At 45.7% G+C, this 23,745-nt stretch overlaps 1 protein-coding gene across 2 annotated transcripts in view; it reads left to right on the top strand.

The window, feature by feature from the left end:
* The window catches only part of ASB5 (ankyrin repeat and SOCS box containing 5), a 123,558-nt gene that overhangs the window by 42,500 nt on the left and 57,313 nt on the right, over nucleotides 1–23,745 (top strand). The window lies entirely within an intron of this gene.

Genomic DNA, 23,745 nt, shown 5'->3' with positions numbered 1-23,745 from the left:
AAAAAAATATCCACTTTATAATGTGGATTATTGTCTTCTTCATCATAATGACTGAGCCTAATGACTATAAATTAATATCTGTTAATTGCTATTAATATCCATTTTCATGGGCTTATCACACCTCACCTCATGGTCAACGTTCAGTACCAGAACATCACCCACCCGTCTCCTGAGTTTTCTGTAATGGTAATAATCCAACTGGGCAACCCCACAGTGCGCTCAACAAACTAGCCCCTGTGCGATCAACATACCCCCCACTGTGTACTCACCACCCCCCACTGTGCACTTACCACCCCCCACTGTGCACTCACCAGACTAGCCACTGTGCGCTCACCAGACTAGCCACTGTGCGATTACTACACCCCCCACTGTGCACTTCTACACCCCCCACTGTGCACTCACCACACCCCCCACTGTGCACTCACCAGACTAGCCTCTGTGCGATCACCACCCCCTCACAGTGCACTCACCACACCCCCCACTGTGCACTCCTACACCCCCCACTGTGCACTCACCACACCCCCCACTGTGCACTCACCAGACTAGCCACTGTGCGATTACTACACGCCCCACTGTGCACTTCTACACCCCCCACTGTGCACTCACCACACCCCCCACTGTGCACTCACCAGACCAGCCCCTGTGTGATCACCACACCCACTGTGCACTCACCACCCCCCCACTGTGCGCTCATCAGACTAGCCTCTGTGCGATCACCACCCCCCCACTGTGTGCTCACCACACACCCCACTATGCACTCCTACACCCCTCACTGTGCACTTACCACACCCGCCACTGTGTGCTCACCACACTAGCCACTGTGCAATTACTACACCCCCCACTGTGCACTCACTAGACTAGCCTCTGTGCGATCACCAGATCAGCCCCTGTGTGATCACCACACCCCCCACTGTGCACTCACCAGACCAGCCACTGTGCAATCACCAGACCAGCCCGTGTGATCACCACACCCCCCACTGTGCACTCACCAGACCAGCCACTGTGCAATCACCAGACCAGCCACTGTGCGCTCACCAGACTAGCCACTGTGCGATTACTACACCCCCCACTGTGCACTTCTACACCCCCCACTGTGCACTCACCACACCCCCCACTGTGCACTCACCAGACTAGCCTCTGTGCGATCACCACCCCCTCACAGTGCACTCACCACACCCCCCACTGTGCACTCCTACACCCCCCACTGTGCACTCACCACACCCCCCACTGTGCACTCACCAGACTAGCCACTGTGCGATTACTACACGCCCCACTGTGCACTTCTACAACCCCACTGTGCACTCACCACACCCCCCACTGTGCACTCACCAGACCAGCCCCTGTGTGATCACCACACCCCCACTGTGCACTCACCACCCCCCCACTGTGCGCTCATCAGACTAGCCTCTGTGCGATCACCACCCCCCCACTGTGTGCTCACCACACACCCCACTATGCACTCCTACACCCCTCACTGTGCACTTACCACACCCGCCACTGTGTGCTCACCACACTAGCCACTGTGCAATTACTACACCCCCCACTGTGCACTCACTAGACTAGCCTCTGTGCGATCACCAGATCAGCCCCTGTGTGATCACCACACCCCCCACTGTGCACTCACCAGACCAGCCACTGTGCAATCACCAGACCAGCCACTGTGTGATCACCAGGTCAGCCCCTGTGTGATCAGCTTACCCACCACTGTGCACTCGCCCTTCACCCACTGTGCACTCACCACACACCTCACTGTGCACTCCTACACCCCCCACTGTGCACTTGTAGGGGTAGGGCAGGGTGGTGGTCGTGGCGGAGGTAAAATTCTCTTGCACACCCTAACCTCCCCTCACATACACTCCACGACTCTCAGTCAGCATACCCGCAGCTCATTTTCCCTTCGGGCTTCCTATAAAGATCTGCACGTTTTCCTCAGCCGAAGCAGAATAATCAGAGTCACAGTCCCGTTGAACACTTGAACAATGAACTTTACTTTAAACAGGCACATAACAGTTCTTTTCAGCATTTACATCAGGCTTTGCAATACACATTTTCTTCTCTGTCCCTGTCTTTCCTTCATCTATACTAAGCCCGCTTCCGGAACGGACCATGCTTACCGGTCCTCCAGCATTCTCTGTGCCCAGTCTTACTTTATTAGGGATTCCTCTAAACCATTTCACCCTGGTCCTGAGTACATCCACTTAGCAAGCTGCCACATTCTGAGTGACCTGTCCGTACTGCTTAGTTCTTTTCTAGCACCTACAGCTGCAGTCCCACTTATACTGCACTATCAGTGACCCTTTCAATGCCTTCCTTCTTTCTCTCATAGCCTTCCTGGCTCTGATGCTGCCTGACTGGATCTTGGGCTCCTGCAGAGCTGACTGCCCTGACAGGGCGCTCCCGCCCAACTGATTCAAATTTCCAGATGTTTCACAGCTTAACTGACATTAGCTCCTCCCACTTAACTATTTACAAGCTGAAGAACTCTGCACCCCCATCTAGTGGCCAAACTAGAGTACTACGCTTTCCCTACAACTAGGACAGTAATTATACATAGCAGGGAAATGCACAACATGAACACTTACAAAGACATTACAAGTAATATTTATGGACAGCTCCTTGTGTCCCTACACGCTCACCAGACCATCCACTCTGCGCTCATTACACCCCCCAACTGGGCACTCACCAGACCCCCACTGTGCGCTCATCAGACCAGCCACTGTGCGATTACCACACCCACTTAACACTCACCACAACCCCCCACTGTGCTCTCACCACATTCTAAACGGTGTTCTCACCACACCCCAAACCGAGCACTTACCACACCCCAGTTGCACACTCACCTCACCCCCACTGTGCTCTCACCACACCCCCATGCTTTGCAATCTATTGGTAAATCAAAGTATATGTCAGTATATGTAAAATTTTGCCTTCATCTCTAGTCAATGATCTTGTGCCACAGATCCGGCACCTAGAGCTCACAAAACGCTAAAGGCGGTGCACTTTTCTTTATTGCACATGTGCTGATTGCCATCAGAATTGGCTTGTAAAGCCATATCCCCATCTGTGGAATTTTATTTAGGACAGAAATTGTGTTTTAGGCACCATCTAGTGTGCAGCATAATCCCCATGTGAGAATATGTTGTATGCTTTGTTTAACCCCTTCATGACCTTGGGATTTTCCATTTTTCCGTGTTCGTTTTTCGCTCCCCTCCTTCCCAGAGCCATAACTTTTTTATTTTTCTGTCAATTTGGCCATGTGAGGGCTTATTTTTTGCGGGACGAGTTGTACTTTTGAACGACATCATTGGTTTTACCATGTCGTGTACTAGAAAACGGGAAAAAAAATCCAAGTGCGGTGAAATTGCAAAAAAAGTGCAGTCCCACACTTGTTTTTTGTTTGGCTTTTTTGCTAGGTTCACTAAATGCTAAAACTGACCTGCCATTATAATTCTCCAGGTCAGTACGAGTTCATGGACACCAAACATGTCTAGGTTATTTTTTATCTAAGTGGTGAAAAAAATTCCAAACTTTGCTAAAAAAAAAAAAAATTGCGCCATTTTCCGATACCCGTAGTGTCTCCATTTTTCATGATCTGGGGTCAGTTGAGGGCTTATTTTTTGTGTGCCGAGCTGGCGTTTTTAATGATACCATTTCGGTGCAGATACGTTCTTTTGATCGCCCGTTATTGCATTTTAATGCAATGTCGCAGCCACCAAAAAACCGTAATTCTGGCGTTTCTAATTTTTTTCTCGGTACGCCGTTTAGCGATCAGGTTAATGCTTTTTTTTATTGATAGATTGAGCAATTCTGAACGCGGCGATAACAAATATGTGTAGGTTTGATTTTTTTTATTGATTTATTTTGATTGGGGTGAAAGGGGGGTGATTTAAACTTTTAAACTTTTTAAATTTTTATATAAAATTCAATATCAAAAGTATGCAAAAGAACATCTAAATAAGCCTGATACATTTTGAAAACAAGTCCTGTGGACCGATGAGGTTAAAATAGAACTCTTTGGCCCCAATGATCAATGGTATGTGTGGGGAAAAAAGGGCAAGGAATTTCAGGAAAAGAACATCCCTCCAATTATTAATCACGTGGAAGGATCAATCATGCTTTGGGGTTGTGTTGCAGTCAACGGCACGGGAAATATTTCATGGATATAAGGAAGAATGGATTCAAAGAAATTTCAACAAATTCTTGATGCAAACATAACACCATCTGTAAAAAAGCTAAAGTTGAAAAGGGGATGGCTTCTACAAATGGATAATAATCCTAAACACACTTCAAAATACACAATACACAACCTCAAAAGGCGCAAGCTGATGGTTTTACAATGGTCCTCACAGTCCCCTGACCTGAACATCATTGAAAATCTGTAGCTAGACCTCAAAATAGCAGTGAATGCAATACGACCCAGGAATGTCACAGAACTGGAAGAATTTTCCAAGGACGAATGGATGAAAATCCCTCAAACAAGAATTGAAAGACTCTTCTGTGGCTACAAAATGCATTTACAAGCTGTGATACTTTCAAAAGGGGGATACTATCCATGCAGGGTGCCCAAACTTTGCATCTGCCCATTTTCCTTTTTGTAAATTTTAAAATGTAAAAGATTATTTTTTTTTTTTTGCCTGAAATACAAATGAAATGTGTCATCTTTAACTTTCGCCCTTTTAGAGATCATTTCATCTTCAACTTGCTTAACTGTTCACAATAATTGTAATTTTGACCAGGGCTGCCCAAACTTTTACAACTTGCACATTGCTGAGATAGTGCAGCCAACGTCTGATTCATGCTGCCCATGGATCAGTAAACGTGAATCATCTGAAAAGTTCCCTTAAGGGTATGTGCAGAAGTTCAGTAATTGGCTGCGCTTTGGACGCAGCACATGTCCACTGCGTCCAAAGAGCTGCCGGTTATTGAACGCAGGTAAATCTGTGTGTGTTAATTGAACTGTGCGGATTCACCGAGTCCAATACATTATATGGGTGAAATGAATCTTGTGGAGACTCCGAAAGATAAATAGACATGCTGTGGTCTCAAAAGACGTGCCACATGTCCGTCTCTGCGGGTGAACCGTGGGCATCTCTGGACGCATGGTGGACATGGGATGTTTTGAAATCCCATCCACTCTGCTGTAACATCTGGCTGCTGCGGGTTGGACGCTACGCAAGTACGCAGCATCCAACCTGCAGCGTTTCCTGACCATGGGAACATACCCTTAAAGATATTTTATTACTATGTCTTATGGTTTATATTGTTGTATATATATTATTTTTGTATAATATTTATTATCAATGTAACATGTTATACAATAATAATAACGCATTTAGAAACATATCACCCTCTATTTGTGGGAGATCAGGATGGAAAATATCCTGACAAGTTCCCTTTATAGACCGTTCCCTGTGCATACGTATACAGAGAGGCATGTTGTCAGAAGTAACTACCGAGGGAGTTAAATTACAAGTCCTCAAACATGACAGCAGATCTCAGCTCCCAAATATTAGGCAGGCGATTAGAATCAGCTTGATATAGCCAAGACATGAGTGCTTTTTTGGTGCATGGTGACTGGTTTGAGGTTCCTTGGGGAGACGGTGATCTAGGTAATATACGAGCCATTTGTCTGCAGTAGACCTTGTTTGTTTATCGGTACGTGCAGGATGTGGAATTACGCTCGCGTACCTCAGATGACTTGGATCATGCTGATAATCTAAATTTAGGTCATAGCCAAGCAGATCACTGAAAATTACAACCGGGCAGCCATTACTGCTTTCATCTGAACTGCTAGAGATTTCACTTCTTTCTGGTTCCTACAAGGTTTAGGAATCGGGCTTTGCATCCACATATTTAGTCATTTCTTTTCCCTCCAGCAGTTTCTGGATAATGCTATATGTAAGTAGAGAGAACGGATATGAATATGTCAGAGGCAGCATTTTAATATTAACCTTAACAATCACATTTCTGGTGCAGTCATAATATTATGACTTTCTGCTAAGCAATTTTGGTGATATTCATTTGCTTTTTGATAATGATTGCACTTTTAATCTAAGAGAGGGACATACAAAATAATAGAAACAGCTAAAATACAAATCTAACATCTTTATAATGCATCAGGTTTCTGTTTTTACTTTCTAGTTTGTTTTTAGTGTTGTAAGTGTAGATTATAGATCCTGGAGACCTAGAAATTGACAACAAGTTGCTTTCATTCACATTCTGTCCCTAATACATTGCGTGCATAATGGTATAGGGTTGTCAATAGGGCTGAAGGGGTTGTTTTATGAAGAAAAACCTGCACTTTTAGAAGTGACAGCAGAAAGCCACTGAGCAAGGGCGGCAGACATTTAGAAGTGAATTATTACATCTCCCCTTATTCAGTTGACAACATTGAAGAGGTAAGATGTAATAATTTACATAGTACTTAACCCCTTTACCCCCAAGGGTGGTTTGCACATTAATGACCAGGCCAATTTTTACAATTCTGACCACTGTCCCTTTATGAGGTTATAATTCTGGAACGCTTCCCTGGATCCCGGTGATTCTAACATTGTTTTCTCGTGTCATATTTTACTTCACGTTAGCGGTAAAATGTCTTTGATGTGACTTGTGTTTATTTGTGAAAAAAAACGGAAATTTGACGAAAATTTAGAAAATTTCACAATTTTCCAACTTTCAATTTTCATGCCCTTAAAACACAGAGATATGTCACCTAAAATACTTAACACGTCAAATTTGCCACATGTTTACTGTACATCAGCACAATTTTGGAACCAAACTTTTTTTGATAGGAAGTTATAAGGGTTAAGAGTTAAACAGTGATTTCTCATTTTTACAACACCATTTTTTTTAGGGACCACCTCACATTTGAAGTCATTTTGAGGGGTCTATATGATAAAAAAAAAAAAAAGTGACACCATTCTAAAAACTGTACGCCTGAAGGTGCTAAAAACTGCATTCAAGAAGTTTATTTACCCTTCAGGTGCTTCACAGGAATTTTTGAAATGTTTAAAAAAAATGAACATTTAACTTTTTTTCTTTTCGCAAAAATTTACTTCAGATCCAATTTTTTATTTATTTTACCAACTGTAACAGGAGAAATTGGACCCCAAAAGTTGTGCAATTAGTCCTGAGTACGCTGATACCCCATATGTGGGGATAAACCACTGTTTGGGTGCATGGCAGAGCTCGGAAGGGAAGGAGCACCATTTTACTTTTTCAATGCAAAATTGGCTGAAATTCAGGGCTGTCCCACACGTCCAGATAATTCCGGTACCGGAATAAATCGGTACCGGAGTTATCCGTGTCCGTGTGCCTGGGAACTCACGGAGGCCATACCTGCGGCACACGTGTGCCGCCCGTATGGCGAGTGGGTACCACACGGAGCGTGTGGTACCCACTCTGCATGGTGCTGAAGCTGCGATTCATATCATCCCTGCAGCAACGTTTGCTGCAGGGAAAATATGAAGAATAGTGTTTAAAATAAAGATCCATGTGTCCGCCGCCCCCCCACCCCCTGTGCGCCCCCCCCGCTGGTCAGAAAATACTCACCCGGATCCCCCGTCGGCAGTCGCTCCTTCCTGGTCTGGCCGCGGCTTACTGTATGCGGTCACGTGGGGCCGCTCATTTACACTCATGAATAGGCGGCTCCGCCCCTATTGGAGGTGGAGCCACATATTCATGAGTGTAATCGGCCGCATACAGTAGGAGGCGCGGCCAGACCAGGAAGGAGCGACAGCCGACGGGGGACCCGGATAAGTATTTTCTGACCAGCGGGGGGGGCGCACAGGGGGTGGGGGGGCGGCGGACACATGGATCTTTAGTTTAAACACTATCATTCATATTTTCTCTGTAGCAAACGGTGCTACAGGGAACATATGAATGGCGGCTTCAGCACCATGTGGGGGGGACAGCGCTTACTGTAGCGCTGTCTCCGGCACGCCACACGGACCCCAGACGGAGAATGTCCGTGTGAGGTGCGTGTTTTACACGGACCCATTGACTCTATTGGGTCCGTGTAATCCGTGCGCTCCCACGAACACTGACATGTCTCCGTGTTTGGCACACGGAGACACGGTCCGCACACGGTCCGCACAAAATCAATGACATCTGAACAGATGCATTGATTTTTATGGGTCTACGTGTGTCAGTGTCTCCGGTACGGGAGGAAACTGTCACCTCACGTACCGGAGCCACTGACGTGTGAAACCGGCCTAAGATCGGACACCATGTCATGTTTGGAGAGCCCCTGATGTGCCTAAACACTGGAAACCCCCCACAAGTGACACTATTTTGGAAACTAGACCTCCTAAGGAACTTATCTAGATGTGTGGTGAGCACTTTAAACCCCCAAGTGCTTCACAAAAGTTTATAACATAGAGCCGTAAAAATTAAAAATCATATTTTTTTTCACAAAAATGATATTTTTGCCCCCAATTTTTTATTTTTCCAAGGGTAACATAAGAAATTGCACCCCAAAAGTTATTGTGCAAATTGTACTGAGTACGCTAATACCCCGCATATGGGGGTAAACCACTGTTTGGGCGCATGGCAGAGCTCAGAAGGGAAGGAGCGCCAGATTTTACTGTTATGGTTTGCTGGTGCCATGACCCACTGGGAGAGCCCATGAGATGCCAAAACAGCAGAACCCCCATAAGTGACCCAATTTTATGAACTACACCTCTCAATGAATTCATCAGGGGTGCAGTGATCATATTGGCACCATAGGTGTGTCACATAATTTTATACCATTGGGCAGTGAGGACAAAAAACTACATTTTTACCACCAAAATTTTGTTTTAGTCAAAGATTTTACATTTTCACACAAGAAGTGGGTAAAAATGGCAACAAAATTTGTCCCACAATTTCTACTGAATGTGGCAATATCCCATATGTGGCTGTGCAGTGCTACTAAAGCTAGTTTCACATTTGCGGTTGAATCCGCAGCGTATCATCCGCAACCACATGCAATAACGCATGCAAACGCATGATAGCGCAGCATTTTTTTATCCGCATCAGCTTACGCATGACAGGAAAAAAACGCAGCGTTTGCATGCATTTTTATATGCATGCGTTTGATATTTCTAGGAGGGCGTGTCTAAATCAGTTCCTGGACATCCAAGAAAAGGCCCTTAGAGCTATCAAAGGGCAACCCTTGTCAGCCAACACGTATAAACCAAAAAAGAAAAACAACACCGAGGGTCAACTCAGTGCATAAATGGACAACTCATGTAAATACGGTATGTCAGTAAATAATACAAAAATTAATACATGAAATCCATATCAGACAAGGGTAATTAATAAATGTAAATTTATTGAAAAAAACCTACAAGTAAGTATATAAATACATCAAAAAAAGGACACAAAGTGCACAGGCATGAAAACAGCTGAGAAAAACAGCGCACAAGATGTAAAACAGAATAGCGCTGAAGACGACACAGAAATAATACTAATCACTGCTGCACACCACGCCAGAAAACGCCTCCTGATGAAGCCAAGGTGGTGAAACGCGCGTCGAGGCTCCATTTTCGCTGTCTGCACGCCCGCTTTTTGTTGCTGTGATGTCTCAAGGTATTAGTATTCAGTCTGTGTACCTTTGGTATTTCCCTTAATGTCAGAGCATTATAGCCGAGCATGTTGCGGCCCCAACATTAATACCTGCAGCCAATGTGGTTTTTTTACCTTTTCACATATGATTATTTACCACTGGCTGCTGTAATTCACGGTATTTATGGGGTTTTCTGGCGTGATGTGCAGCAGTGATCGCTAAACGGCGTAGCGAGAAAAAAATTTGAAACGCCAGAATTACGTTTTTTTGGTCGCTGCGACATTGCATTAAAATGCAATAACGGGCGATCAAAAGAACGTATCTGCACCGAAATGGTATCATTAAAAACACCAGCTCGGCACGCAAAAAATAAGCTCTCAACTGACCCCAGATCATGAAAAATGGAGACACTACGGGTATCGGAAAATGGCGCAATTTTTTTTTTTTTTTTTTTTTTTTTAGCAAAGTTTGGAATTTTTTTCACCACTTAGATAAAAAATAACCTAGACATGTTTGGTGTCCATGAACTCGTACTGACCTGGAAAATTATAATGGCAGGTCAGTTTTAGCATTTAGTGGACCTAGCAAAAAAGCCAAACAAAAAACAAGTGTGGGACTGCACTTTTTTTGCAATTTCACCGCACTTGGATTTTTTTTCCTATTTTCTAGTACACGATATGGTAAAACCAATGATGTCGTTCAAAAGTACAACTCGTCCCGCAAAAAATAAGCCCTCACATGGCCATATTGACAGAAAAATAAAAAAATTATGGCTCTGGGAAGGGGAGTGAAAAACGAACACGGAAAAATGGAAAATCCCAAGGTCATGAAGGGGTTAAACAAAGCATACAACATATTCTCACATGGGGATTATGCTGCACCCTAGATGGTGCCTAAAACACGATTTCTGTCCTAAATAAAATTCCACAGATGGGGATATGGCTTTACAAGCCAATTCTGAAGGCAATCAGCACATGTGCAATAAAGAAAAGTGCACCGCCTTTAGCGTTTTGTGAGCTCTAGGTGCCGGATCTGTGGCACAAGATCATTGACTAGAGATGAAGGCAAAATTTTACATTGACTGACATATACTTTGATTTACCAATAGATTGCAAAGCATGGGGGTGTGGTGAGAGCACAGTGGGGGTGAGGTGAGTGTGCAACTGGGGTGTGGTAAGTGCTCGGTTTGGGGTGTGGTGAGAACACCGTTTAGAATGTGGTGAGTGTTAAGTGGGTGTGGTAATCGCACAGTGGCTGGTCTGATGAGCGCACAGTGGGGGTCTGGTGAGTGCCCAGTTGGGGGGTGTAATGAGCGCAGAGTGGATGGTCTGGTGAGCGTGTAGGGACACAAGGAGCTGTCCATAAATATTACTTGTAATGTCTTTGTAAGTGTTCATGTTGTGCATTTCCCTGCTATGTATAATTACTGTCCTAGTTGTAGGGAAAGCGTAGTACTCTACGCCAGAAAACCCCATAAATACCGTGAATTACAGCAGCCAGTGGTAAATAATCATATGTGAAAAGGTAAAAAACCACATTGGCTGCAGGTATTAATGTTGGGGCCGCAACATGCTCGGCTATAATGCTCTGACATTAAGGAAAATACCAAAGGTACACAGACTGAATACTAATACCTTGAGACATCACAGCAACAAAAAGCGGGCGTGCAGACAAACGAAAATGGAGCCTCGACGCGCGTTTCACCGCCTTGGCCTCATCAGGAGGCGTTTTCTGGCGTGGTGTGCAGCAGTGATTAGTATTATTTCTGTGTCGTCTTCAGCGCTATTCTGTTTTACATCTTGTGCGCTGTTTTTCTCAGCTGTTTTCATGCCTGTGCACTTTGTGTCCTTTTTTTGATGTATTTATATACTTACTTGTAGGTTTTTTCAATAAATTTACATTCATTAATTACCCTTGTCTGATATGGATTTCATGTATTAATTTTTGTATTATTTACTGACATAGTTACATGAGTTGTCCATTTATGCGCTGAGTTGACCTCGGTGTTGTTTTTCTTTTTTGGTTTATTCCTGGACATGCGCAGTCTGAAGTGCGCAAGCGCATAGAACGCATGCGTACGCAAAGACATGTGTACGCATGCGTTCCCATAGACAGTAATGCGTTTTTTACGCACTCATCCGCATGCGCATGCCTGCGCATATTTGATGGAAATTTGCCACCTCAAAAATTCCAACTTGATGCGTTAGCTGCACCCCACTGCACACTGCAAAAAAAACACGTGTAAGCAAACGTGGGCGAACGCATGCAAACGCATGCACCTGCGTCCGTCTACAATGTTAAAGATAGGAAATCAAGACGCATGCGGATGTATGCGTCAAAAACGCTGCAGACACAACTGCAGATGAATACTCCCATCTGCGGCTCCTGCTGTCACTGTATTAGCAGCAACAGGGATAGGCTGATGGGAGTAATAGTCCCATCAGCAGCTTCCTGCTGTCTATCATGACTTAAATGTAACTCTCATCATTCTCCTCTGCTCGCGCCGATTACCGGCAGAGCAGGGGAGAATGATGAGAGCCGTGTTCAGCACCCGGCGCCGGGGAACAGCGCTTACTGTAACGCTTCTTCCCTGGTGTCCGTCCTTGTGGTACTAATGCAGCACATGCATGCTACATGTGTGCCGCAAGTATTAGGCCGGCGTCACACTAGTGAGTTTTACGGACGTATGAGAGGTGCAGAAAATACGGATTGCATACGGTATAATGATTCTCTATGGCCCAGCTCCTATCTGCCGTATTTTACTGATCCGTATTATATGGTCTTGTACGGCCGTAGAGAATCACAGCATGCTGCGTTTGTCACCGTATTGCGCAAAAAAATCGTCAATGAAAGTCTATGGGGGCGAGAAAAATACAGATTACACACGGACCATGCGTGTGACTTGCGAGAAATACGCACTGGTGTTATAGAGAAAAGCCGGTAATTCAGTGCGGTGTACAGTAAAATCACACTGACAGAATAGAATAGAATAGGTAGAATAAATGTCTACACATAGAATAGGTATATATATATATATATGTCAGTGAGACACATATATATATATATATATTTATATTTCATACAGCGCTAGACATCATAAAAGCCGGTAATTCAATTGCCGACTTTTGCTCTCTCCTTCCCAAACCCGAGATGATATGAGACATGGTTTACATACAGTAAACCATCTCATATCCCTTTTTTTTTTTTGCATATTCCACACTACTGTTAGTAGTGTGTATGTGCAAAATTTGGGCCCTCTAGCTCTTAAATTAAAGGGTTAAGTCGCAGAAAAAATTGGCGTGGGCTGCCGCGCAATTTTCTCGGCCAGAATGGTAAAGCCAGTGACTGAGGGCAGATATTAATAGCCTAGAGAGGGTCCATGGTTATTGGCCCCCCCCTAGCTAAAAACATCTGCCCCCAGCCACCCCAGAAAAGGCACATCCGGAAAATGCCCTATTCTGGCACTTGGCCACTCTCTTCCCACTCCCGTGTAGCAGTGGGATATGGGGTAATGAAGGGTTAATGTCACCTTGCTATTGTACTGGGAACTTTTTATTTGTATTGGTAACTTTTCCCAGGCTAGAGTTCATATGAGGACATCCAGCAGAGGGCGCATCACCGCGACTCAAGGTAACTACAGGACATTCCCCTGCTTTCCATTCATTCCCCATCTTTTTACAACCATGAGCACAAGCTGCTTTAGCAGAGCTCCTGGGTGTAAAATGCTTTAACCCCTTCAGATGGATTTACATCGTGGGACGTGACCAGAACGACGGAAGGTATGGGATATTGTTTTTTTTAATTTTTCCTTTTTTACAGAACGAGGGTCTTCAGGTGGATTGAAAGTCTAATAAAATATTAAAACACCCTGTGTCTTTATTTCATTAACCCCTTCCCGACCTTTGACGCCACGTAGGCGTCATGAAAGTCGGTGCCAATCCGACCCATGACGCCTATGTGGCGTCATGGAATGATCGCATCCCTGCAGATCGGGTGAAAGGGTTAACTCCTATTTTACCCGATCTGCAGGGAGAGGGGGAGTTGTACTTCAGCCCAGGGGGGGTGGCTTTGCCCCCACGTGGCTACGATCGCTCTGATTGGCTGTTGAAAGTGCAGAGATATGAACCACGGCACTCAGGGCTTCTTGGAGGTGCCCAAGTTAGGTATCCAACCCGTCAAACATAAGTAGAAAATACTTGGCACTCTGGAGAGTTTTTTTGCAAGTTTAAGAAATAGATTTTTATTCGGTGCATCCAGCTCAATATTTAAACGTTTTCGGTCTGTACAATCAGACCTTCATCAGAAATAGTTGTGAAAACTGAAAAGTATATATACAAAAAAAGAAAGAAACATTTTTTAGATAACATTCATGATGCACAGCGTATATATAAATACATGTATAAATACAGTTCATTACGTTTTACCATAACATACTGTTCAAAAAACATGATAAGTGACAAACAGCAACTGTGGCGGTCTGAGCGAATCCGGCCTGGAGTAATGTGAGACGTAGGTCTTATTCTGAAGATGCTAGAGCTTGAAAACGTGATAAGGAAAAATATATACACGGTGAGGTGAGTCTGTACAGTCTATTACCATGCGAGACTGGGGCATTAACTGATGGATATATTGCTCCACAAGGATACAGGTTATAGAGTGGCCCCAGAATAACGGGGACGTGCGGGTACAGTGCACAGTGAGCTGCCTAAAATAAAGAGAAACAGAAACATGAACACATGAGATATCGGCGTGATGCTAGGTGATGGGCCAAGGAGTCCCATAAGCTATGTCATAATGCCAATGAAGTCTAAGGTGTGACCACTCAATCCCCAGGTCCCTAATCGCTGGTTGTAAGACATGCAGCTGTACCAAAGAAATGCAGTTATATGGACAAAAAAATTAAGGTCCCTAGGGACTAAAGTACAGGTACCTGGAGACCACAGTATGTGTGTGTGTGGATGTACACACAACGGTCAGAAGACAGCAGGGAAGCAGGAGCGCTGGGCGTCTAAAGAGACACAGCAGGGATGTACATGAAAACTACAGTGCTAAAGCTCATATGCCCAATCTAGCAAAAACGCCATGTTATACAATGCAATACCTTACTGCTGGTGGCGATAAGTGAAAAAAGCGCTGAAGAAGGCGAGAGACTGGCAGGGATAAAAGCGCTGTAGAAACAATAGAACAATGGTAGTAAGTTACCACATAGAGGAGGGGTAGAGGAGATCGTGGTGCCAAGCAAACCGCTGCTATACCTGAGACCGCCAGTGTTAAGGACGCCGTGCCGCGAGGATAGACGCGCTCCTGGGCTGCTGAAGGAGGATGGCACTTCCGGGTTTAAGTGCTCACCGCAGCATGTCAGCTGACCCAGCGCGTCATGGGGCCATGTGACCGGAGGGGCTGCGCTTGCGCAGAAGCCAGGCTGGAGGAACGGTCAGGCCTGACGCTGGGAAAGCTAGCGCCTGCGTAATAAATGGAAGGGGCATAGGAGCTGCTAGTCTGGGAATGTATGTGGGGGTGATGAAAGGGAAGGATCCCTGGGCAATGCACCCAGTAGCGGCGGAACGACCCCAAACGCAGGTTCCTGTGAGATGGTCACACCAACATGATAGAGAATTAGCTAACGCTCTATATGATAAATGGCATAAAGGGAGTGCATACTATACCCAGTGAAGTGCACGGTGCAGAGAGTGCAATTTAACGATTCTGTGAAGAGAAAAATTGAATGAATTAAGATGAAACAATACAGTTAAAAAATGGCACTATATAACAATAAGGCTACAAAAGCGTGCTAATGTCACCTCTGTTACTATTTACACGTATAGACAATGTTACAGAAAAGCTGAGACGTCGTAGTCCCTATTTAACCCTCTTGGCTCTAGAGTCTGTAGTGTATGAATCCAGTATGCTTCTCTCCTGAGAAGCATATTGGTACGGTTTTGGCCTCTCCTAGGGATGTCTACCTGTTCTAGGACCTGGAACCGGAGTTGGGAGATGTTATGGTTTCTTTCAGAGAAATGGTATGGAAGGGGAAGGTGTGTTTTGTTGCATCGAATCGTGGACTTATGTTGGGCCACTCTATCTCTTACCATTTGTGTGGTCTCCCCTACGTATGCCAAACCGCACGGGCACTTGATGACATAGATCACGTGTGTGGACTCACAAGTAAAAAAGCCTTTTATGGGAATGGCTTTGCCCATCTGGGGGTGGGAGACTGATGAGCCCTTCTGGACGTTGCTACACTGCAGGCAATTTAGGCACGGGAATGTGCCTTGTCTCTGGGTCTGTAGAAAGGTCTGTTTCGGGACAGTGGTACTTGAGCCAATGTCTGCACTGACTAGTCTGTCCTTGAGATTCCTGGCTCGCTTAAAACAGGACATGAATGGTGATTTAAACTCTGGAATGTGGGGGTAACTTCTGGTTAGAATACCCCAATGCCTCCTAATGGTGGACTGTATAAGACCCGAGAATGGATGGAATGTGGAAACGAAGGGGATTCTCTTGCGGTTATCTTTGGGCTTGCTCACGGATATGTTCCGTTTGGCCTCCGTCAGGATCCCCCAAGGGTATCCCCTATCCGTGAACTTTTGTTCCATCTCAAGGAGTCTGGTTTGTTTGACACTGTCATCAGAGACAATTCTATCAACTCTATGGAATTGGGATTTGGGAATGGAATTTTTGATGGAGGGCGGATGGCAGCTGGTGAAGTGTAGGAGGCCATTGCGGTCCGTTGGTTTAGTATACAAATCGATAGACAAGTGACCCCCCTACCTTTATAGATCACGGTATCCAGGAAGTTGATCCTGGACATGTCATATTGCATGGAAAAGCCAAGCTCGGGCCAAATGTTGTTGATATGATGATCAAATGTTATTAGTGACTCAAGGGGCCCATCCCAGATACAAAAAATGTCGTCGATGTACCTACGCCAGATCTTGCAGTGGGCTGTGAACAGGGGGTGATTGAACACGAAATCGCTCTCAAAGGCCGCCATGTACGCTATAGCGTAAGGGGGCGCTACATTCGCGCCCATTGCTGTGCCTTGTAGCTGGGCATAGAAAATGTCCTGAAACATGAAGTAGTTCTCCTTGAGAACCAACCCCAGGAGATCGGCACAGAAATGTCGGATTTTGATGTCAATCCTATTTTCAATCAGTAGTCTGTCAGCAGCTGCTAGACCTTTTTCATGAATGATGGATGTGTACAGGCTATTGACATCCCACGTGATGAGGAAGGAAGAGGGAGATATGGGACCCAGAGATTTGATGACTAGAATGAACTCATTGGTGTCCAAAAGGAAAGACCGGGTGGTTTTTACAAGTGGTGTAAGAATTTTTTCTAGTACCATTGATAGTGGTGATAAGACCGAGTCTGTAAGGGAGACAATGGGCCGGCCAGGAGGTTTGGTTAATCTTTTATGTATCTTGGGAAGCACATAAAATAAGGGGGTGATGGGGTCCTTTTTGATGAGAAAATCCCTCATCTTACTGTCAATTGTGCCTGCTTGGAAATGGAACTCAACAATGGGTGCAATTTTCTGTACTAGTTGGCTCCCTGGATTATGTGGTAGTATTTTATAGACCCTAGTATCCCCCAACTGTCTAAATACCTCGTCCAGGTAGTCAGTCCTGTCCATCACTACCGTCGCCCCACCCTTGTCTGCCGGTTTAATGATTAACGATTTATCGGACGAAAGTTGCTCCAGTGAAAGTCTTTCTGAAGCTGAGAGATTAGTCTGGAACCGGAAACTCCCTTGGTCCATTTGCCGAATAAGGGTGTGAATGTCTCTCTCAACAAGGGAAACAAAAGTTTCCACTGGAGGATTGGACCATGGTGGCATGTAGAGGCTATGGTTCCGAAGCCCCAAGTTGTGGAGTTCCAGAATAGATTTGTCCTGTCTGACGGGATTCAACACTGGAGGTTGGGCTGAGAAATGGACGCGCAAGCGGAGGTTCCGATAGAACCGTTGCAGGTCCATGCTGAGTTCGAAAGAATTAAATTTATACATGGGGCAGAAGGACAAACCCTTCTGGAGGACGGCCAATTGGTGCATGTCCAAGTTTTTTGACGAGATGTTCACTACCAGGGGGAGGTCCTTACCTGTGAGCGTGTCGCCACCTGGTTTCTGGGTTCCCCGATTGCATTGGCCCCCCCCGCCTCGTCTTCCTCTTTGGCGGCCGCGATTGTTCCCTAAAAAAGAAGCAGAGTTTGAAGCCCCGGGCCTGCTGTTGGTGGAACCAGAAGAGCTTATCGAGCTGTGCCGTCTGGTGAAATGCCGAGTATCCCGCCATTGATAGACACGGTTCTGTAGATAGTCCTCGGTATCTCGTAAAAACTTTGATCTTTTCCTTTTTTCTACTTCCAATCTGTGTAGCCGTAGTTGTTCCTGATTCTTCGTCTTGAGCTCCTGGAACTCCTCCCGGGGCATGGTACTGGTTAATTGGGTTTCGATGGCATTTATTTGGGTATTCACCGTGTCCAGGTTTTGTTGAAGATAAGAGAGAGTTAAGGTCATGAGGTCTGCTGAGCATTTGTTCAAGATATGTTCAAACTTTTCACAGTACTCTTTATCCTCCCTAAAGAAGGTTGGTTGTAGAGGGACCCGTAGGCCTCGTGGGATCCTCTGGACCCGAAGGTACTCAGCTATCGTAACAATGTGTAGCTCTAGATTAACCGCTCTTCTGGACTCACGTTCCAAGTCACGGTTCTTGATTTCTTTAGTTGGGATTTGGAGGAAGTCGCTAGGTGCGGTTACCTTAGAAAGAATTTCCGCCGCTTCTACTGCGTTGAAGGAGAAAGTTTCAGACATTGTCCAAGGTGCTCGTGTAAGGATACAACATGTAGAGATATGAACCACGGCACTCAGGGCTTCTTGGAGGTGCCCAAGTTAGGTATCCAACCCCTCAAACATAAGTAGAAAATACTTGGCACTCTGGAGAGTTTTTTTGCAAGTTTAAGAAATAGATTTTTATTCGGTGCATCCAGCTCAATATTTAAACGTTTTCGGTCTGTACAATCAGACCTTCATCAGAAATAGTTGTGAAAACTGAAAAGTATATATACAAAAAAAGAAAGAAACATTTTTTAGATAACATTCATGATGCACAGCGTATATATAAATACATGTATAAATACAGTTCATTACGTTTTACCATAACATACTGTTCAAAAAACATGATAAGTGACAAACAGCAACTGTGGCGGTCTGAGCGAATCCGGCCTGGAGTAATGTGAGACGTAGGTCTTATTCTGAAGATGCTAGAGCTTGAAAACGTGATAAGGAAAAATATATACACGGTGAGGTGAGTCTGTACAGTCTATTACCATGCGAGACTGGGGCATTAACTGATGGATATATTGCTCCACAAGGATACAGGTTATAGAGTGGCCCCAGAATAACGGGGACGTGCGGGTACAGTGCACAGTGAGCTGCCTAAAATAAAGAGAAACAGAAACATGAACACATGAGATATCGGCGTGATGCTAGGTGATGGGCCAAGGAGTCCCATAAGCTATGTCATAATGCCAATGAAGTCTAAGGTGTGACCACTCAATCCCCAGGTCCCTAATCGCTGGTTGTAAGACATGCAGCTGTACCAAAGAAATGCAGTTATATGGACAAAAAAATTAAGGTCCCTAGGGACTAAAGTACAGGTACCTGGAGACCACAGTATGTGTGTGTGTGGATATACACACAACGGTCAGAAGACAGCAGGGAAGCAGGAGCGCTGGGCGTCTAAAGAGACACAGCAGGGATGTACATGAAAACTACAGTGCTAAAGCTCATATGCCCAATCTAGCAAAAACGCCATGTTATACAATGCAATACCTTACTGCTGGTGGCGATAAGTGAAAAAAGCGCTGAAGAAGGCGAGAGACTGGCAGGGACAAAAGCGCTGTAGAAACAATAGAACAATGGTAGTAAGTTACCACATAGAGGAGGGGTAGAGGAGATCGTGGTGCCAAGCAAACCGCTGCTATACCTGAGACCGCCAGTGTTAAGGACGCCGTGCCGCGAGGATAGACGCGCTCCTGGGCTGCTGAAGGAGGATGGCACTTCCGGGTTTAAGTGCTCACCGCAGCATGTCAGCTGACCCAGCGCGTCATGGGACCATGTGACCGGAGGGGCTGCGCCTGCGCAGAAGCCAGGCTGGAGGAACGGTCAGGCCTGACGCTGGGAAAGCTAGCGCCTGCGCAATAAATGGAAGGGGCATAGGAGCTGCTAGTCTGGGAATGTATGTGGGGGTGATGAAAGGGAAGGATCCCTGGGCAATGCACCCAGTAGCGGCGGAACGACCCCAAACGCAGGTTCCTGTGAGATGGTCACACCAACATGATAGAGAATTAGTTAACGCTCTATATGATAAATGGCATAAAGGGAGTGCATACTATACCCAGTGAAGTGCACGGTGCAGAGAGTGCAATTTAACGATTCTGTGAAGAGAAAAATTGAATGATTTAAGATGAAACAATACAGTTAAAAAATGGCACTATATAACAATAAGGCTACAAAAGCGTGCTAATGTCACCTCTGTTACTATTTACACGTATAGACAATGTTACAGAAAAGCTGAGACGTCGTAGTCCCTATTTAACCCTCTTGGCTCTAGAGTCTGTAGTGTATGAATCCAGTATGCTTCTCTCCTGAGAAGCATATTGGTACGGTTTTGGCCTCTCCTAGGGATGTCTACCTGTTCTAGGACCTGGAACCGGAGTTGGGAGATGTTATGGTTTCTTTCAGAGAAATGGTATGGAAGGGGAAGGTGTGTTTTGTTGCATCGAATCGTGGACTTATGTTGGGCCACTCTATCTCTTACCATTTGTGTGGTCTCCCCTACGTATGCCAAACCGCACGGGCACTTGATGACATAGATCACGTGTGTGCACTCACAAGTAAAAAAGCCTTTTATGGGAATGGCTTTGCCCGTCTGGGGGTGGGAGACTGATGAGCCCTTCTGGACGTTGCTACACTGCAGGCAATTTAGGCACGGGAATGTGCCTTGTCTCTGGGTCTGTAGAAAGGTCTGTTTCGGGACAGTGGTACTTGAGCCAATGTCTGCACTGACTAGTCTGTCCTAGAGATTCCTGGCTCGCTTAAAACAGGACATGAATGGTGATTTAAACTCTGGAATGTGGGGGTAACTTCTGGTTAGAATACCCCAATGCCTCCTAATGGTGGACTGTATAAGACCCGAGAATGGATGGAATGTGGAAACGAAGGGGATTCTCTTGCGGTTATCTTTGGGCTTGCTCATGGATATGTTCCGTTTGGCCTCCGTCAGGATCCCCCGAGGGTAACCCCTATCCGTGAACTTTTGTTCCATCTCAAGGAGTCTGGTTTGTTTGACACTGTCATCAGAGACAATTCTATCAACTCTATGGAATTGGGATTTGGGAATGGAATTTTTGATGGAGGGTGGATGTCAGCTGGTGAAGTGTAGGAGGCCATTGCGGTCCGTTGGTTTAGTATACAAATCGATAGACAAGTGCAACAGCCAATCAGAGCAATTTGCAATATTTCACCTATGGAAATGGTGAAATATTGCAATCCAGCCATGGCCGATGCTGCAATAGCATCTGCCATGGCTGGAAATCATGTTCTGCCCCCCCCCCCACCGCCCCCGATCTCCTCCCCAGTCCTCCGTTCTGTCCGGTACCCCCCTCCGTCCCCCTGTCCGCTCCCCCGTGCTCCTGTCCGCTCCGCCGTGCTCCTGTCCGCTCCCCCGGTCCTCCGATCCCCCCCCCCTGTGCTCCGATCCACCCCCCCACCACCCCCTCATACTTACCGAGCCTCCCGAAGTCGGTCCATCTTCTCCCTGGGCGCCGCCATCTTCCAAAATGGCGGGCGCATGCGCAGTGCGCCCGCCGAATCTGCCGGTCGGCAAAGTACATTTTGATCGCTGTGGTAGGTTCTATCACAGCGATCAAAATAAAAAAATAATAAATAACCCCCCCCCTTTATCACCCCCATAGGTAGGGACAATAATAAAATAAAGAAAATATATATATGTTTTTTTTCCACTAGGGTTAGGGTTAGAACTAGGGTTAGAACTAGAACTAGGGGTAGGGTTAGGGTTAGGGGTAGGGTTAGGGTTATGGCATGTGCACACAGTGCGGATTTGGCCGCGGATCCGCAGCGGATTGGCCGCGGATCCGCAGCGGATTGGCCGCGGATCCGCCGCGGATCCGCAGCGGATTGGCCGCTGCGAATTCGTAGCAGTTTTCCATCAGGTTTACAGTACCATGTACACCTATGGAAAACCAAATCCGCTGTGCCCATGGTGCGGAAAATTCCGTGCAGAAACGCTGCGTTGTATTTTCCGCAGCATGTCAATTCTTTGTGCGGATTCCGCAGCGTTTTACACCTGTTCCTCAATAGGTATCCGCAGGTGAAATCTGCACAAAAAAACACTGGAAATCCGCTGTAAATCCGCAGGTAAAACGCAGTGCCTTTTACCTGCAGATTTTTCAAAAATCGTGTGGAAAAATCTCACACGAATCCGCAACGTGGGCACATAGCCTTAGGGTTAGGGTTGGAATTAGAGTTAGGGTTGGAATTAGGGCTAGGGTTGGAAATAGAGTTAAGATTAGGCTTGTGGTTAGGGTTATGGATAGGGTTAGGGGTGTGTTGGGGTTACAGTTGTGGTTAGGGTTGGGATTAGGGTTAGGATTAGGGATGGAATTAGGGTTACGGGTGTGTTGGGGTTAGGGTTGTGGTTAGGGGTGTGTTGGGGTTAGGGTTGTGATTAGGGTTATGGCTACAGTTGGGATTAGGATTAGGGGTGTGTTGGGGTTAGTGTTGAAGTTAGAATTGAGGGGTTTCCACTGTTTAGGCACATCAGGGGTCTCCAAACGCAACATGGCGCCACCATTGATTCCAGACAATCTTGCGTTCAAAAAGTCAAATGGTGCTCCCTCCCTTCTAAGCCCCGACGTGCGCCCAAACAGTGGTGTACCCCCACATTTGAGGTACCAGCGTACTCAGGACAAACTGAGCAACAACTGTTGGGGTCCAATTTCTCCTGTTACCCTTGCAAAAATAAAAAATTACTTGCTAAAACATAATTTTTGAGGAAAGAACAATTATTTTTTATTTTCACGGCTCTGCGTTATTAACTTCTGTGAAGCACTTGGGGGTTGAAAGTGCTCACCACACATCTAGATAAGTTCCTTCGGGGGTCTAGTTTTCAAAATGGGGTCACTTGTGGGGTGTTTCTACTATTTAGGCACATCAGGGGCTCTGCAAATTCAACGTGATGCCCGCAGATCATTCCATCAAAGTCTGCATTTCAAATGTCACCACTTCCCTTCCGAGCCCTGACGTGCGCCCAAACAGTGGTTTACCCCCACATATGGGGTATCAGCGTACTCACAACAAACTGGGCAACAAATATTGGGGCCCAATTTCTCCTGTTACCCTTGTGAAAATAAAAAATTTCTTGCTAAATCATCTTTTTTGAGGAAAGAAAAATGATTTTTTATTTTCACGGCTCTGCGTTGTAAACTTCTGTGAAGCACTTGGGAATTGAACGTGCTCATCACACATCTAGATAAGTTCCTTCGGGGGTCTAGTTTCCAAAATGGGGTCACTTATGGGGTGTTTCTACTGTTTAGGCACATCAGGGGCTCTGCAAATGCAATGTGACGCCCGCAGACCATTCCATCAAAGTCTGCATTTCAAATGTCACTACTTCCCTTCCGAGCCCTGACGTGTGCCCAAACAGTGGTTTACTACCACATATGGGGTATCAGCGTACTCATAACAAACTGGGCAACAAATATTGTGGTCCAATTTCTCCTGTTACCCTTGTGTAAATAAAAAATTGCTTGCTAAAACATCTTTTTTGAGGAAAGAAAAATGATTTTTTATTTTCACGGCTCTGCGTTGTAAACTTCTGTGAAGCTCTTGGGGGTTGAACGTGCTCACCACACATCTAGATAAGTTCCTTGGGGGGTCTAGTTTCCAAAATGGGGTCACTTTTGGGGGGTTTCTACTGTTTAGGCATATCAGGGGCTCTGCAAACGTAGCATGATGCCCGCAGACCATTCCATCAAAGTCTGCATTCCAAAAACGTCACTACTTCCCTTCCGAGCCCCGGCATGTGCCCAAACAGTGGTTTACCCCCACATATGGGGTATCAGCGTACTCAGGAGAAACTGGACAACAACTTTTGGGGTCAAATTTCTCCTGTTACCCT

Source organism: Ranitomeya variabilis, chromosome 1, assembly GCF_051348905.1.
Source record: "Ranitomeya variabilis isolate aRanVar5 chromosome 1, aRanVar5.hap1, whole genome shotgun sequence".
Classification (NCBI taxonomy): domain Eukaryota; kingdom Metazoa; phylum Chordata; class Amphibia; order Anura; family Dendrobatidae; genus Ranitomeya; species Ranitomeya variabilis.
Note: the sequence above shows the minus strand (reverse complement) of the source record. Positions and strands in the feature narration are given on the sequence as shown.